Source organism: Anomaloglossus baeobatrachus, chromosome 4 (assembly GCF_048569485.1).
Source record: "Anomaloglossus baeobatrachus isolate aAnoBae1 chromosome 4, aAnoBae1.hap1, whole genome shotgun sequence".
Classification (NCBI taxonomy): Eukaryota; Metazoa; Chordata; class Amphibia; order Anura; family Aromobatidae; genus Anomaloglossus; species Anomaloglossus baeobatrachus.
The window spans coordinates 31,636,950-31,653,907 of record NC_134356.1 but is presented as its reverse complement, the minus strand read 5'-3'; positions in this window follow the sequence as shown (position 1 = coordinate 31,653,907).

The window sequence follows — 16,958 nt, the reverse complement described above, 5'->3', positions numbered from 1 at the left end:
ATTCAGGTACTCTGTGTCTCAAACAGGCCGCGCACATTCCAGACTTGCTGGGTGTGCTAGTGCGCCGGGGACAGTAGCGCTGCGCGCTGGGGTTACAGTCACTACAGTTTGTCTGAGTGACTTTATGTGTTGGGGACTGCCGCGCCGGCCGCCCCTGGAGCGGCGGCGTGGCTGCGACTTGTAGTGCGCCGGGGACTTAGCGCCGACCGTGCTTTTACGACGGCGTCGCTTATAAATTTAGTCCCCGGCTTCTGCGGCCTAGCTCCGCTTCGTTCCCGCCCCCACCCTGTCAATCAGGGCAAGGGAGAGACGCTGTACGATTAATCAGCGCCGAGGGCTGGAGTCTTATTTACATGCTCCAGCCCTGTCACTGAGCACAGTGGGACGCAGGTTTCCCGCTCTTTGTCTGCACACGCCCAGGGCCCGCCCCTCTCCATAGGACGCCGGCAGTCATTCCTACATGCAGTCTGGCTGGAGAACGGACACAGGCTCTGGGAGACCCAGACAAGGGATTTCTGGCGACCACACACCCGCGTTAAGCGGGCGGTAAGCAGCACTTTAGTGCTGGCCCCACTAGTGCCACAGTGTTATTTTAGTGTACCTTTTTTTCTCTATACTAATATATATATATATATATATATATATATATATATATATATATATATATATATATATATATATATATATATATATATATATATATATATATATATATATATATATATTGCACTGTAAGGTCGCTTCTTGGCTGTATACCCTATCTTGCTCTGAGGAGACGACAACATGTCATCCGCAAAACGCAAGGGTGCCAAGACACAGGCTGTAAGCGCTGCTTGTGCCGCTTGTGGGGCTGATCTACCGGCAGGTTACAATGACCCCCATTGTGTGCAATGTTCGGTCCCTGTGCCACTTCGTCAGCCGGAGTCTATGGTGGTAGTGGCCCAGGCAGAGTCGCCGGTGAACCCTGTCCCGGTGACGGGGACAGAGTTTGCAGTTTTTGCTGACAAGATGTCTGTCACTATGACAAAGATCCTAGAGACCTTGCAGGCCAGGCCAGTTACTCAGACCATGGACACTGCTGCGGCAACGTTCCCCGGTCCCCCTCAGTTGGAGTTAATCCGTGCTTCAGGGGGGTTCCAGGCATCTCAGCCTGACGGCTCTGATTCAGATGACAGTCCCAGGCAGCCTAAGCGTGCTCGCTGGGAGAGACCCTCCACGTCATCACGCGGATCAGGGTCTCAGCGAGAAGAGTCTCTACATGATGAGACAGAGGAGGGTGATCAGGAGTCTAATCCTGAAACCGCTCTCAATCTGGATACTCCTGATGGTGACGCCATGGTAAATGACCTTATAGCGGCCATCAATAGTCTATTGGAAATTTCTCCCCCTGCCCCTTCTGCAGAGGAGGCAGCTGCACAGCAGGAGAAGTTCCATTTCAGGTATCCCAAGCGTAAACTGAGTACTTTTCTGGACCACGCTAACTTCAGAGAATCAGTCCAGAAACACCATGCTTACCCAGACAAGCGTTTCTCCAAACGTCTTAAGGATACACGTTATCCCTTTCCCCCTGACGTGGTCAAACGCTGGACCCAGTGTCCAAAGGTGGACCCCCCAATCTCCAGGCTTGCGGCTAGATCCATAGTTGCAGTGGAGGATGGGGCTTCACTTAAAGATGCCAATGACAGACAGATGGACCTTTGGTTAAAGTCTGTCTATGAAGCTATCGGCGCGTCGTTTGCTCCAGCATTCGCGGCCGTGTGGGCACTCCAAGCTATTTCAGCTGGTCTGGCACAGGTGGACTCTATCATACGTCCAGCAGTGCCGCGAGTGGCGTCCCTAACCTCGCAAATGTCTGCGTTTGCGACTTACGCTATCAACGCTGTCCTGGACTCTACAAGCCGTACCTCAATGGCGTCTGCCAACTCTGTGGTTTTGCGCAGAGCCTTGTGGTTAAAGGAATGGAAAGCGGATTCTGCTTCCAAAAAATGTTTAACCATCTTGCCACTATCTGTAGATAGACTGTTTGGTGAACAATTGGCTGAAATCATTAAACAATCCAAGGGTAAAGACTCCTCCTTACCCCAGCCCAGATCAAGCAAACCTCAACAGAGGAAGTGGCAGTCGAGGTTTCGGTCCTTTCGAGGCTCCGGCAAGACCCAATTCTCCTCGTCCAAAGGGACTCAGAAGGAGCAAAGGAGCTCAGATTCCTGGCGGGCTCACTCACGCCCCAAGAAAGCAACCGGAAGAACCGCTTCCAAGGCGGCTGCCTCATGACTTTCGGCCTCATCCCTCCGCATCCTCGGTCGGTGGCAGGCTCTCCCGCTTTTGCGACATTTGGCTGCCACGGGTCAAAGACCGGTGGGTAACAGACATTTTGTCTCACGGGTACAGGATAGAGTTCAGTTCTCGTCCTCCGCCTCGGTTCTTCAGAACCTCCCCACATCCCGACCGAGCAGATGCCCTTCTGCAGGCGGTGTGCTCACTAAAAGCAGAAGGAGTGGTGATCCCTGTTCCTCTGCAGGAACAAGGGCAAGGTTTTTACTCCAATCTCTTTGTGGTTCCAAAAAAGGACGGCTCGTTTCGTCCTGTTCTGGACCTAAAGCTGCTCAACAAGCATGTGAACGCCAGACGGTTCCGGATGGAATCCCTCCGCTCAGTCATTGCCTCAATGTCTCAAGGAGATTTCCTTGCATCAATAGACATCAAAGATGCTTATCTCCACGTGCCGATTGCTACAGAGCACCAACGTTTTCTACGTTTCGTGATAGGAGACGACCATCTCCAGTTCGTAGCTCTGCCATTTGGTCTGGCGACAGCCCCACGCGTTTTCACCAAGGTCATGGCGGCAGTGGTAGCAGTCTTGCATTCTCAGGGACATTCGGTGATCCCTTACTTAGACGATCTACTTGTCAAAGCACCCTCTCAAGAGGCATGCCAACACAGCCTGAATGTTGCGCTGGAGACTCTCCAGACTTTCGGGTGGATCATCAACTTTTCAAAGTCAAACCTGGCACCGACTCAATCACTAACGTATCTTGGCATGGAGTTTCATACTCTCTCAGCGATAGTGAAGCTTCCGCTGGACAAGCAGCGGTCACTACAGACAGGGGTGCAGTCTCTCCTTCACGGTCAGTCGCACCCCTTAAGGCGCTTCATGCACTTCCTAGGGAAGATGGTGGCAGCAATGGAGGCAGTCCCGTTCGCGCAGTTTCATCTGCGCCCACTTCAATGGGACATTCTCCGCCAATGGGACGGGAAGACAACTTCCCTAGACAGGAAAGTCTCCCTTTCTCAGACGGCTAAGGACTCTCTGCAATGGTGGCTTCTTCCCACCTCATTATCACAGGGAAGATCATTCCTGCCCCCATCCTGGGCAGTGGTCACGACAGACGCGAGTCTGTCAGGGTGGGGAGCAGTTTTTCTCCACCACAGGGCTCAAGGGACGTGGACTCAGCAGGAGTCCACCCTTCAGATCAATGTTCTGGAAATCAGGGCAGTGTATCTTGCCCTATTAGCCTTCCAGCAGTGGCTGGAAGGAAAGCAGATCCGAATTCAGTCGGACAACTCCACAGCGGTGGCATACATCAACCACCAAGGAGGGACACGCAGTCGGCAAGCCTTCCAGGAAGTCAGGCGGATTCTGATGTGGGTGGAGGAAAAAGCATCCACCATATCAGCAGTTCACATCCCGGGCGTAGAAAACTGGGAAGCAGACTTCCTCAGTCGCCAGGGCATGGACGCAGGGGAATGGTCCCTTCACCCGGACGTGTTTCAGGAAATCTGCCGCCGCTGGGGGGTGCCGGACGTCGACCTAATGGCGTCTCGGCACAACAACAAGGTTCCGACCTTCATAGCGCGGTCTCGCGATCAAAGAGCTCTGGCGGCAGACGCCTTAGTGCAAGATTGGTCGCAGTTCCGGCTCCCTTATGTGTTTCCACCTCTGGCACTCTTGCCCAGAGTGTTACGCAAGATCAGATCCGATTGCGGCCGCGTCATACTCGCCCCCCAGACTGGCCGAGGAGGTCGTGGTACCCGGATCTGTGGCATCTCACGGTCGGCCAACCGTGGGCACTACCAGACCGACCAGACTTACTGTCCCAAGGGCCTTTTTTCCATCGGAATTCTGCGGCCCTGAACCTGACTGTGTGGCCATTGAGTCCTGGATCCTAGCGTCTTCAGGATTACCCCAAGGGGTCGTGGCCACCATGAGACAGGCTAGGAAGTCCACTTCTGCTAAGATCTACCACAGAACGTGGAAGATTTTCTTATCCTGGTGCTCTGCACAAGGAGTATCCCCCTGGCCATTCGCGTTACCTGTCGTTCTTTCCTTCCTGCAATCTGGGTTGGAAAAGGGCTTGTCGCTAGGCTCCCTTAAAGGGCAAGTCTCGGCACTATCCGTGTTTTTTCAGAAGCGTATAGCACGACTTTCTCAGGTGCGCACGTTCCTGCAGGGGGTTTGTCATATCGTACCTCCGTACAGGCGGCCGTTAGATCCGTGGGATCTAAACAAGGTCCTTGTTGCTCTCCAGAAGCCGCCCTTCGAGCCTCTGAGGGATGTGTCACTTTCTCGACTCTCACAGAAAGTGGCCTTTCTGGTAGCGGTCACGTCTCTTCGGAGAGTGTCTGAACTAGCAGCGCTGTCTTCCAAAGCTCCTTTCCTGGTGTTCCACCAGGACAAGGTAGTGCTGCGCCCCATTCAGGAGTTTCTCCCTAAGGTGGTATCCTCTTTTCATCTTAATCAGGATATCTCCTTGCCTTCCTTTTATCCGCATGCAGTGCATCGGTATGAAAAGGATTTACATTTGTCGGATCTGGTGAGAGCACTCAGAATCTACATTTCCCGCACGGCGCCCCTGCGCCGCTCGGATGCACTCTTTGTCCTTGTCGCTGGTAAGCGCAAAGGGTCGCAGGCTTCCAAAGCCACCCTGGCTCGATGGATCAAAGGACCAATTCTTGAAGCCTACCGTTCTGCTGGGCTTCCGGTTCCATCAGGGCTGAAGGCCCATTCTACCAGAGCCGTGGGTGCGTCCTGGGCATTACGACACCAGGCTACGGCTCAACAGGTGTGCCAGGCAGCTACCTGGTCGAGTCTGCACACTTTCACCAAACATTATCAGGTGCATACCTATGCTTCGGCGGACGCCAGCCTAGGTAGAAGAGTCCTGCAGGCGGCAGTTGCCGCCCCGTAGGGGAGGGCTGTCTTTGCAGCTCTAACATGAGGTATTTCTTTACCCACCCAGGGACAGCTTTTGGACGTCCCAATCGTCTGGGTCTCCCAATGGAGCGCCGAAGAAGAAGGGAATTTTGTTACTTACCGTAAATTCCTTTTCTTCTAGCTCCTATTGGGAGACCCAGCACCCGCCCTGTTGTCCTTCGGGATTTTTGGTTGTTTTTCGGGTCCACATGTTGTTCATGTTGAATGGTTTTCAGTTCTCCGATGTTACTTCGGAGTGAATTTGTTTAAACCAGTTATTGGCTTTCCTCCTTCTTGCTTTTGCACTAAAACTGGTGAGCCAGTGATCCCACTGGGGGTGTATAGCCAGAAGGGGAGGGGCCTTACACTTTTTAGTGTAATGCTTTGTGTGGCCTCCGGAGGCAGTACTATACACCCAATCGTCTGGGTCTCCCAATAGGAGCTAGAAGAAAAGGAATTTACGGTAAGTAACAAAATTCCCTTCTTTACCCACCCAGGGACTGCTTTTGGACGTCCCAATTGTCTGGGTCTCCCAATTAGGAGCGACAAAGAAGAAGGGAATTTTGTTTACTTACCGTAAATTCCTTTTCTTCTAGCTCCAATTGGGAGACCCAGCACCCGCCCTGTTTTCTTAGGAAGTTTGTTTTTTTCGGGTGCACATGTTGTTCATGTTGAACAGTTCAGTTCTCCGAGGTTGTTTCTCGGGTTGAATTTGTATTTAAAACAGTTATTGGCTTTCCTCCTTCTTGCTTTTGCACTAAAACTGAGGAGCCCGTGATCCCACGGGGGGGTGTATAGCCAGAAGGGGAGGGGCCTTACACTTTTAAGTGTAGTACTTTGTGTGGCCTCCGGAGGCAGTAGCTATACACCCAATTGTCTGGGTCTCCCAATTGGAGCTAGAAGAAAAGGAATTTACGGTAAGTAAACAAAATTCCCTTCTTTTCCATCTGAATTCTGCGGCCCTCAACCTGACTGTGTGGCCATTGAGTCCTGGATCCTAGCGTCTTCAGGGTTATCTCAAGACGTCATTGCCACTATGAGACAGGCTAGGAAACCAACGTCTGCCAAGATCTACCACAGGACGTGGAAGATATTCCTATCCTGGTGCTCTGATCAGGGTTTTCTCCCTGGTCATTTGCCTTGCCCACTTTTCTGTCCTTCCTTCAATCCGGAATGGAAAAAGGTTGTTTTTCTTTGTCGCTCTATTGGGAGACCCAGACAATTGGGTGTATAGGCTATGCCTCCGGAGGCAGCACAAAGTATTACACTCAAAAGTGTTAAGCCCCTCCCCTTCTGCCTATACACCCCCCGTGCTCCCACGGGCTCCTCAGTTTTTATGCTTTGTGCGAAGGAGGCAGACATGCACAGCACAGCTCCACAGATTGGTCAGCAGCAGCTGCTGACCAGGTCGGATGGAAGAAAAGTGGGCCCATATAGGGCCCCCAGCATGCTCCCTTCTCACCCCACTCTTGTCGGCGGTGTTGTTAAGGTTGAGGTATCCATTGCGGGTACGGAGGCTGGAGCCCACATGCTGCTTTCCTTCTCCATCCCCCTCAGGGCTCTGGGTGAAGTGGGATCCTATCGGTCTCCAGGCACTGAGACCGTGCTTCATCCACAACTCCTGTGGAGACTGCTGGATAGGAGCCGGGTTCCGTTCAGGGACATGGCCCTGCATCTTGAAGGTACTCTGTATCCCTGTAGGGACCGTGCACGGCAACACCTCAGCTTTGCTGGGTGTGCTAGTGCACCGGGGACCGCGGCGCTGACCGGGTCTATATGTGCCATTACACACTCAGCGTCGCTGAGTGTGTTTATATGTAGGGGCTACCGCGCTAACCGCCGCTGCCATGTGAAACTGCGGCGCGGCTGGGACTTGTAGTTCGCCGGGGACTTCGGCGTCGGCCGCGCTTTTTCGGCGGCGACGCTTATACTCGAGTCCCCGGCTTTCTTGCGGCCTAGCTTCCTTTTTCCCGCCCTCAGCCCTGACAGGCAGGGAAGGGCGGGACGCTGCACGGAAGAGAGGGACAAACGAGCAGCATGAGGGCTGGAGCATGCTTTGCATACTCCACTCCCCTCACTGTGCACTGTGTGAGACGCCCACGGCTCCCTCCTCTCGTCAGGACGCCGCAGCCATTCCTGTCAGCTCCTCCGACGCTGCAGAGAGGGACAAACCCTGGGAAACCCAGACACGGTCTCTGGTGGCCTCACAACCGCTTTAGGCGGCTGGTAAGCAGCACCTGTGGTGTTAGCCCCATGGTGCTGTAGTGTATTGATACATTCTGTGTTATTACTATATACTTTACACTGTATGAGCACAGTTCATTATGGCTATTTACCCTTTTGTGTTAATCAGGGAAAACAATAGCATGGCGCCCACAAAGACAGGGGTGCCAAAAAACAGGATTATTATGCTGCCTGCGCCGCTTGTACGACCCAGCTGCCGGCAGGTCCCATTGACCCTCATTGTGTGCAATGTGTGGCCCCTGTGACTCTCTTCTTCAGCCAGAGCATCTGCTAAGAGGGGCCCAGGGGGAGACACCTGTTGACACGGTCCTTAGTGACGGGGATGGAGTTTGCAAAACTCTCTGAGACTATGGCTGAGATACTAGAAGCCTTGCAGTCCAGGCCGGTATCTCAGCAAAGGGACTCTGTTGAATCATTGTTCCCTGGCCCCCCTCAATTGGACCAACAATGTCCTCCCGGGATACATTCCAGGCTGAGGGTTCTGACTTAGACCCCAGCCCCAGACCGACTAAGCGGGCTCGCTTAGAATTTCCCTCGACATCATGTTGTTCAGGGTCTCAGCGGGGGGAATCTCCGGTTGATGATGCGGAGACAGCTGATCAGGATTCTGATCCTGAGGGCGCTCTCAATCGTAATACTCCAGACGGGGACGCCATAGTGAACGATCTCATTGCGTCCATCAATCAAATGCTGGATATTTCTCCCTCAGCTCCTCCGGCGGAGGAGTCAGATTATCAGCAGGAGTAATTCCGCTTCAGGTTCCCCAAGCGTACACCGAGTATGTTTCTAGACCATTCTGATTCCAGAGAGGCAGTCCAGAATCACCATGCTTGTCCAGATAAGCGTTTTTTCTTAGCGCCTTAAGGATACACGTTGTCCTTTTCCACCTGACGTGGTTAAAGGTTGGACTCAGTGTCTCAGAGTGGACCCTCCAATCTCACAGACTGGCGGCTAGATCATTACTTGCAGTGGAAGATGGAGCCTCGGTCAAAGATGCCACTGACGGGCAGATGGAGCTCTGGTTGAAATCCATCTATGAAGCTATCGGAGCTTCTTTTGTCCCAGCATTCGCAGCCGTATGGGCGCTACAAGCTATCTCAGCAGGTCAAGCGCAAATTGAAGCAGCCACATGCACGGCCGCGCCACAAGTGGCATCCATTACCTCCCAAACCTCGGCAACGCTATTAGTGCTGTCCTGGACTCTGCGAGCTGTACGGCGGTTGCGGCCGCCAATTCGGTGGTACTCCGCAGGGCCTTATGGCTACGGGAATGGAAGGCAGATTCTGCTTCCAAAAAAGCGCTTAACCAGTTTGCCAATTTGTGGCAACAGGTTGTTTGGCGAGCGTCTGGATGAAGTCATCAAACAATCCAAGGGACAGGATACATCCTTACCCCAGTCCCAACCAAACATATCCCAACAGAGGAGAGGGCAGTCGAGGTTTCGCTCCTCTCGGGGCGCGGGCAGGTCCCAATTCTCCTCGTCCACAAGGTCTCAGAAAGACAAAGGAGCTCTGATGCATGGCGGTCTAAGTCACGTCCTAAACAGACCACCGGGGGCGCCGCTAACAAAGCGGCTTCCTCATGACTTTCGGCCTCCGCTAGTAGCATCCTCGGTCGGTGGCAGGCTCTCCCGCTTTTGCGACACCGGGCTGCCACAAATAAAAGACCGCTGGGTGAGAGTTATTCTGTCTCACGGTTACGAGATAGAGTTTACCTCTCGTCCCCCGACTCGATTCTTCAGGTCATCCCCGCCTCCCGAGCGAGCCGAGGCTCCTCTGCAGGCGCGGCGCACTCTGACGGCTGAAGGAGTGGTGATCCCTGTTCCTCTTCAGCAACAGAGCCACGGTTTTTACTCCAACTTGTTGGTGGTCTCAAAGAAGGACGGGTCTTTCCGCCCGGTCCTGGACCTGAAACTGCTCAACAGACGGGTAAAAACCAGGCGGTTCCGGATGGAATCCCTCCGCTCCGTCATCGCCTCAATGTCCCAAGGAGATTTCCTTGCATCAATCGATATCAAAAATGCTTATCCCCATGTACCGATTGCTCCAGAGCACCAGCGCTTCTTGCGCTTCGCCATAGGACACGAATACCTGCAATTCGTGGCACTGCCGTTCGGCCTGGCGACAGCCCCACGGGTTTTTACCAAGGTTATGGCTACTGTAGTAGCGCTTCTACACTCCCTGGGTCACTCGGTGATCCAGTATTTGGACGATCTGCTGATCAAGGCACCCTCTGTAGAGGCATGCCAACGCAGCCTTGACGCTACCCTGGAGACTCTCCAGGGTTTCGGGTGGATCATCAATTTTCCAAAGTCAAATCTGACACCGGCCCAATCGCTGACATATCTTGGCACGAAGTTTCATACTCTCAGCGATAGTGAAGCTTCCGCTGATCAAACAGCAGTCACTACGGAAAGGGGTACAATCTCTCCTTCAAGGCCAGTCACACCCCGTGAGGCGCCTCACGCACTTCCTGGGGAAGATGGTGACAGCAATGGAGGCAGTCCCTTTCGCGCAATTTCACCTGCGTCCCCTTCAATGGGACATCCTATGCAAATGGGACAGGAAGCCGACGTCCCTCGTCAGGACCGTCTCCCTCTCTCAGACGACCAAAGCTTCCCTTCGGTGGTGGCTTATTCCCACTTCATTAGCGAAGGGGAAATCTTTCCTACCCCCATCCTGGGAAGTAGTCACGACGGACGCGAGTCTGTCAGGGTGGGGAGCGGTTTTTCTCCACCACAGGGCTTAGGGTACGTGGACCCAGCAAGAGTCCTCGCTTCAGATCAATGTTCTGGAAATACGGGCAGGGTATCTTGCCCTGAAAGCTTTCCAGCAGTGGCTGGAAGGCAAGCAGATCAGAATTCAGTCGGACAATTCCACAGTGGTGGCATACATCAACCACCAAGGCGGCACACGCAGTCCGCAAGCCTCCCAGGAAGTCCGGCGGATTTTGATGTGGGTGGAAGCCACGGCCTCCACCATCTCTGCAGTTCACATTCCAGGCGTGGAAAACTGGGAAGCAGATTATCTCAGTCGCCAGGGCATGGACACAGGGGAATGGTCCCTTCACCCGGGCGTGTTTCAGGAGATCTGTTGCCGCTGGGGGGTGCCGGACGTCGACTTCATGGCGTCCCGGCACAATAACAAGGTACCGACGTTCATGGCACGGTCTCAAGATCCCAGAGCTCTGGCGGCAGACGCCTTAGTTCAAGAGTGGTCGCAGTTTCAGCTCCCTTATGTGTTCCTCCGCTGGCACTGTTGCCCAGTGTGTTACGCAAGATCAGGGCCGACTGCCGCCGCGTCATCCTCGTCGCTCCAGACTGGCCGAGGAGGTCGTGGTACCCGGATCTGTGGCATCTCACGGTCGGCCAACCGTGGGCACTACCAGACCGACCAGACTTGTTATCTCAAGGGCCGTTTTTTCCATCTGAATTCTGTGGCCCTCAACCTGACTGTGTGGCCATTGAGTCCTGGATCCTAGCGTCTTCAGGATTATCTCAAGACGTCATTGCCACTATGAGACAGGCTAGGAAACCAACGTCCGCCAAGATCTACCACAGGACGTGGAAAATTTTCCTGTCGTGGTGCTCTGCTCAGGGTTCTTCTCCCTGGCACTTTGCCTTGCCCATTTTTTCTGTCCTTCCTTCAATCTGGACTGGAAAAGGGTTTGTCGCTCAACTCCCTTAAGGGACAAGTCTCAGCGCTCTCTGTGTTTTTTCCAGAAGCGCCTAGCCAGACTTCCACAGGTACGCACGTTCCTGCAGGGGGTTTGTCACATCGTCCCTCCTTACAAGCGGCCGTTAGAACCCTGGGATCTGAACAGGGTGCTGCTGGTTCTTTAGAAATCACCATTCGAGACAATGAGAGATATTTCTCTCTCTCACGCCTTTCGCAGAAAGGGTTTTTTCTAGTAGCAGTCACTTCACTTCGGAGAGTGTCCGAGCTAGCAGCGCTGTCATGCAGAGCCCCTTTCCTGGTTGTTCACCAGGACAAGGTGGTTCTGCGTCCGGTTCCGGACTTTCTCTCTAAGGTGGTATCCTCCTTTCATCTCAATCAGGATATTTCCTTACCTTCTTTTTGTCCTCATCCAGTTCACCAATGTGAAAAGGATTTGCACTTGTTAGATCTGGTGAGAGCACTCAGACTCTACATTTCTCGTACGGCGCCCCTGCGCCGCTCGGATGCACTCTTTGTCCTTGTCGCTGGCCAGCGTAAAGGGTCACAGGCTTCCAAATCAACCTTGGCTCGGTGGATCAAGGAGCCAATTCTCGAAGTCCACCGTTCGGCTGCGCTTCCGGTTCCCTCAGGGCTGAAGGCCCATTCTACCAGAGCCGTGGGTGCGTCCTGGGCTTTGAGACACCAGGATACGGCTCAGCAGGTGTGTCAGGCGGCTACATGGTCGAGCCTGCACACTTTCACGAAACACTATCAGTTGCATACCTATGCTTCGGCGGATGCCAGCCTAGGTAGACGAGTCCTTCAGGCGGCGATTGCGCACCTGTAGGAAAAGGCCGTTTTACGGCTCTCTTACGAGGTATTATTTTACCCACCCAGGGATTGCTTTTGGACATCCCAATTGTCTGGGTCTCCCAATAGAGCGACAAAGAAGAAGGGAATTTTGTTTACCGTAAATTCCTTTTCTTCTAGCTCTAATTGGGAGACCCAGCACCCGCCCCTGTTTTTTTGTGTACACATGTCGTTCATGTTGAATGGTTTCAGTTCTCCGATATTCCTTCGGATCGATGTTACTTTAAACCAGTTTATAATTCTTTTTCCTCCTTCTTGCTTTTGCACCAAAACTGAGGAGCCCGTGGGAGCACGGGGGGTGTATAGGCAGAAGGGGAGGGGCTTAACACTTTTGAGTGTAATACTTTGTGCTGCCTCCGGAGGCATAGCCTATACACCCAATTGTCTGGGTCTCCCAATTAGAGCTAGAAGAAAAGGAATTTACGGTAAGTAAACAAAATTCCCTTCGTCTCTCGGCTCCCTTAAGGGACAAGTCTCGGCGCTCTCTGTATTTTTTCAAAAGCGCCTAGCCAGGCTTCCACAGGTACGCACGTTCCTGCAGGGGGTTTGTCACATAGTCCCTCCTTACAAGCGTCCGCTAGAACCCTGGGATCTTAACAGGGTGCTAACGGCTCTTCAGAAACCACCCTTCGAGCCAATGAGGGATATTTCTCTTTCACGCCTTTCGCAGAAGGTGGTCTTCCTAGTGGCAGTCACATCACTTCGGAGAGTGTCTGAGCTAGCAGCTCTGTCATGCAAAGCCCCCTTCCTGGTGTTTCACCAGGACAAGGTGGTTCTGCGTCCGGTTCCGGAATTTCTCCCTAAGGTGGTGTTCCCTTTTCATCTCAATCAGGATATCTCCTTACCTTCTTTCTGTCCTCATCCAGTTCACCAATGTGAAAAGGATTTGCACTTGTTAGATCTGGTGAGAGCACTCAGACTCTACATTTCTCGTACGGCGCCTCTGCGCCGCTCGGACGCGCTCTTTGTTCTTGTCGCTGGCCAGCGTAAAGGGTCGCAGGCTTCCAAGTCAACCTTGGCTCGGTGGATCAAGGAACCAATTCTTGAAGCCTACCGATCTTCTGGGCTTCCGGTTCCTTCAGGGCTGAAGGCCCATTCTACCAGAGCCGTGGGTGCGTCCTGGGCATTGCGGCACCAGGCTACGGCTCAGCAGGTGTGTCAGGCGGCTACCTGGTCGAGTCTGCACACTTTCACGAAACACTATCAGGTGCATACCTATGCTTCGGCAGATGCCAGCCTAGGTAGGCGAGTCCTTCAGGCGGCGGTTGCCCACCTGTAGGAAGGGGCCGTATTACGGCTCTATTACCGAGGTATTATTTTACCCACCCAGGGACTGCTTTTGGACGTCCCAATTGTCTGGGTCTCCCAATGGAGCGACAAAGAAGAAGGGAATTTTGTTTACTTACCGTAAATTCCTTTTCTTCTAGCTCCAATTGGGAGACCCAGCACCCGCCCCTGTTCCCTTCGGGCTGTTGTTCTTTTGTGTACACATGTTGTTCATGTTGAATGGTTTTCAGTTCTCCGAACATCCTTCGGATTGAATTTACCAATTTATAAGTTTCCTCCTTCCTGCTTTTGCACCAAAACTGAGGAGCCCGTGATGCACGGGGGGGTGTATAGGCAGAAGGGGAGGGGTTTACACTTTTAAGTGTAATACTTTGTGTGGCCTCCGGAGGCAGAAGCTATACACCCAATTGTCTGGGTCTCCCAATAGGAGCTAGAAGAAAAGGAATTTACGGTAAGTAAACAAAATTCCCTTCTTTCCATTTCAGTTTCATATATCTAATAACTGATGGACTGAGTAATATTTCTGGATTGAAATGAGGTTTTTCTTTGTCGCTCTATTGGGAGACCCAGACAATTGGGTGTATAGGCTATGCCTCCGGAGGCTGCACAAAGTATTACACTTAAAAGTGTTAAGCCCCTCCCCTTCTGCCTATACACCCCCCGTGCTCTCACGGGATCCCCAGTTTTTTGCTTTGTGCGAAGGAGGCAGACCTGCACACATAGCTCCACAGATTAGTCAGCAGCAGCTGCTGACTATTTCGGATGGAAGAAAAGAGGGCCCATATAGGGCCCCCAGCATGCTCCCTTCTCACCCCACTCTTTGTCGGCGGTGTTGTTAAGGTTGAGGTACCCATTGCGGGTACGGAGGCTGGAGCCCACATGCTGCTTTCCTTCCCCATCCCCCTCAGGGCTCTGGTGGAAGTGGGATCCTATCGGTCTCCAGGCACTGAGACCGTGCTTCATCCACAACTCCTGTGGAGCCTGCTGGATAGGAGCCGGGTATCGATCAGGGACATGGCCCTGCATCTTTGAGGTACTCTGTGTCCCCGTGGGGACCGCGCACAGCAGCACTCTAGCATTGCTGGGTGTGCTAGTACACCGGGGACTGCGGCGCTGACCGCCTTTGGTGCCATTATACACTGCAGCGGTGCTGAGTGTATTTGTGTATGGGGACGGCCGCGCTGACCGCCGCCGCCATTGTTTTTACTGAGGCGCGGCTGGGACTTGTAGTGCGCCGGGGACTCTGCGCTGGCCGCGCTTTTACGGCGGCCGCGCTTATAACTAGAGTCCCCGGCTTTTTGGGCCTAGTCTCCGTTCTTCCCGCCCTCAGCCCTGCCAGTCAGGGGAAGGGCGGGACGCTGCACAGGTCGAGCAGCACTGAGGGCTGGAGCATGCTTTGCATACTCCACCCCCCTCACTGTGCACACTGTGACTCCAACTCCCGCTCTTTCTCGGTCACGCCCACGACTCCCTCATCTCCTCAGGACGCCGGCAGCCATTACTGTCAGCTCCTAGGACGCTGCAGAGGGGAGACAAACTCTGGGGGACCCAGGCACGAGTTCAGGGGGCCACACGACCGCTTTCAGCGGGCGGTAAGCAGCACCTGAGGTGCTGATTTCCCTGGTGTAGTAGTGTGTTTAGAGTTTATATCTTTGCTATACTTTACACTGTATGGTGCACAGTCAATTTCTTCAGCGCTCTATTGGGAGACCCAGACGATTGGGGTATAGCTACTGCCCTCCGGAGGCCACACAAAGCACTACACTAAAAAGTGCAAGGCCCCTCCCCTTCTGGCTATACCCCCCCGTGGTATCACGGGTACTCCAGTTTTCAAGCTTTGTGCGAAGGAGGTCAGACATTCCATGCATAGCTCCACAGATTTTAGTCAGCAGTAGCTGCTGACTATTTCGGATGGAAGAAAAGAGGGCCCATATAGGGCTCCCAGCATGCTCCCTTCTCACCCGTGGATGGTGTTGTAAGGTTGAGGTACCTATTGCTGGTACAGGGGCTGGAGCCCCACATGCTGTTTTCCTTCCACATCCCCTTGTAGGGCTCTGTGGAAGTGGGATCCTGCCGGCCTCAAAGCTCTGACGCCGGGCTCCATCCACAGACCCATAGAACCTGGTGGATGCCGAGCAGGAGTACCATCAGGGACATGGCCCTGCATCATACAGGTACTCTGTGTCCCCGGCAGGCACAGACACACTCCGGGCTGGCTGGGTGTTGTAGTGCGCCGGGGACCGTAACGCTAGAGCTAGTGTTCCTACAGTTTAACTGGGGGACTTTTTTCTGTGTTGTGGGAACGCAGCGCCGACCCCCGCTGGACCGGCGGCGCTGCTGTGACTTTTAGTTCGCCGGGGACACGCCGACCGCGCTTTTACGGCGGTGGCGTTTATAAATCGAGTCCCCGGCTTTTGCGGCCTAGGACGCCGGCATCTCCGATTCGTTCCCGCCCCCACCCTGTCAATCAGGGTAGGGGAGAGACGCTGTTTCACGGCAGCGACGAGGGCTGGAGCCTGATTTACATGCTCCAGCCCTCTCACTAGGCACAGAGGGAAGCAGGCTTCCCGCTCTTAGTCAGGAACGCCCAGGGCCCGCCCCCCCTCCTCTCTCAGGACGCCGGCAGCCATTACATGCATGTCTGGCTGGAGGAAGGACGCAAGGCTCTGGGAGACCTGGACTAGGGGGCTTTGGAGATCACACACCCGCTCTTAAGCGGGCGGTAAGCGGCTTTTCAGCTGGCCCCTCTAGTGCCTCACTGTGTATTAGTGTACTGTGTCACTGGACATATATATATTTCCTTATTGCTTGCACTGTGAGGTCGCTTCCTGGCTGTATACCCAGATCGCTCTGAGGAGGCAGCAACATGTCATCCACAAAACGCAAGGCTGCCAAGGCTAGGGCTGTGTACACTGCGTGTGCTGCATGTGGGGCTGCTCTACCAGCAGGCTCCAAGGACCCCCATTGTGTGCAATGCTCAGATCCGGTGCTGCTTCGCCAGCCGGAGTCAGGAGAGATAGTGACCCAGGCTGAGACGCCTGTAAGTCCTGCCCCGGAGTCAGGGACAGACTTTGCAGCTTTTGCTGATAATATGTCTGTGACTATGGCAAAAATCCTTGAAACTTTGCAATCCATGCCTGGGGCTCAGTCTATGGACACGGCGAGGTCTCTGTCCTCTAATCCCCCTCAGTTGGATTTAATCCAGACTACAAGGGGGTCCCCGGCTTCACAGGCTGAGTATTATGACTCAGATGATAGCCCCAGCCACCCTAAGCGAGCTCGCTGGGAAAGACCCTCAACGTCATCACACTGCTCAGGGTCTCAGCGCAATCAGTCTCCCTGTGATGCGTCTGATGAGAGTGATCAGGAGTCTTATCCTGGAACCCCTCTCAATCTGGATACCCCGGATGGGGACGCCATGGTAAACGATCTTATCTCAGCCATCAATAGACTGTTAGATATTTCTCCCCCAGCCCCTTCAGCAGAGGAGGCAGCTGCAGAGCAGGAGAAGTTTCGTTTCCTCTATCCCAAGCGTAAATTAAGTGCTTTCTTGGATCACTCTGACTTCAGAGAGTCAATCCAGAAACACGACGCTCATCCAGAAAGGCGTTTCTCTAAACGTTCTAAGGATACACGTTTTCCTTTCCCCCCTGATGTGGTCAAGCGCTGGACCCAGTGTCCAAAAGTTGACCCCCCGATTTCCAAAC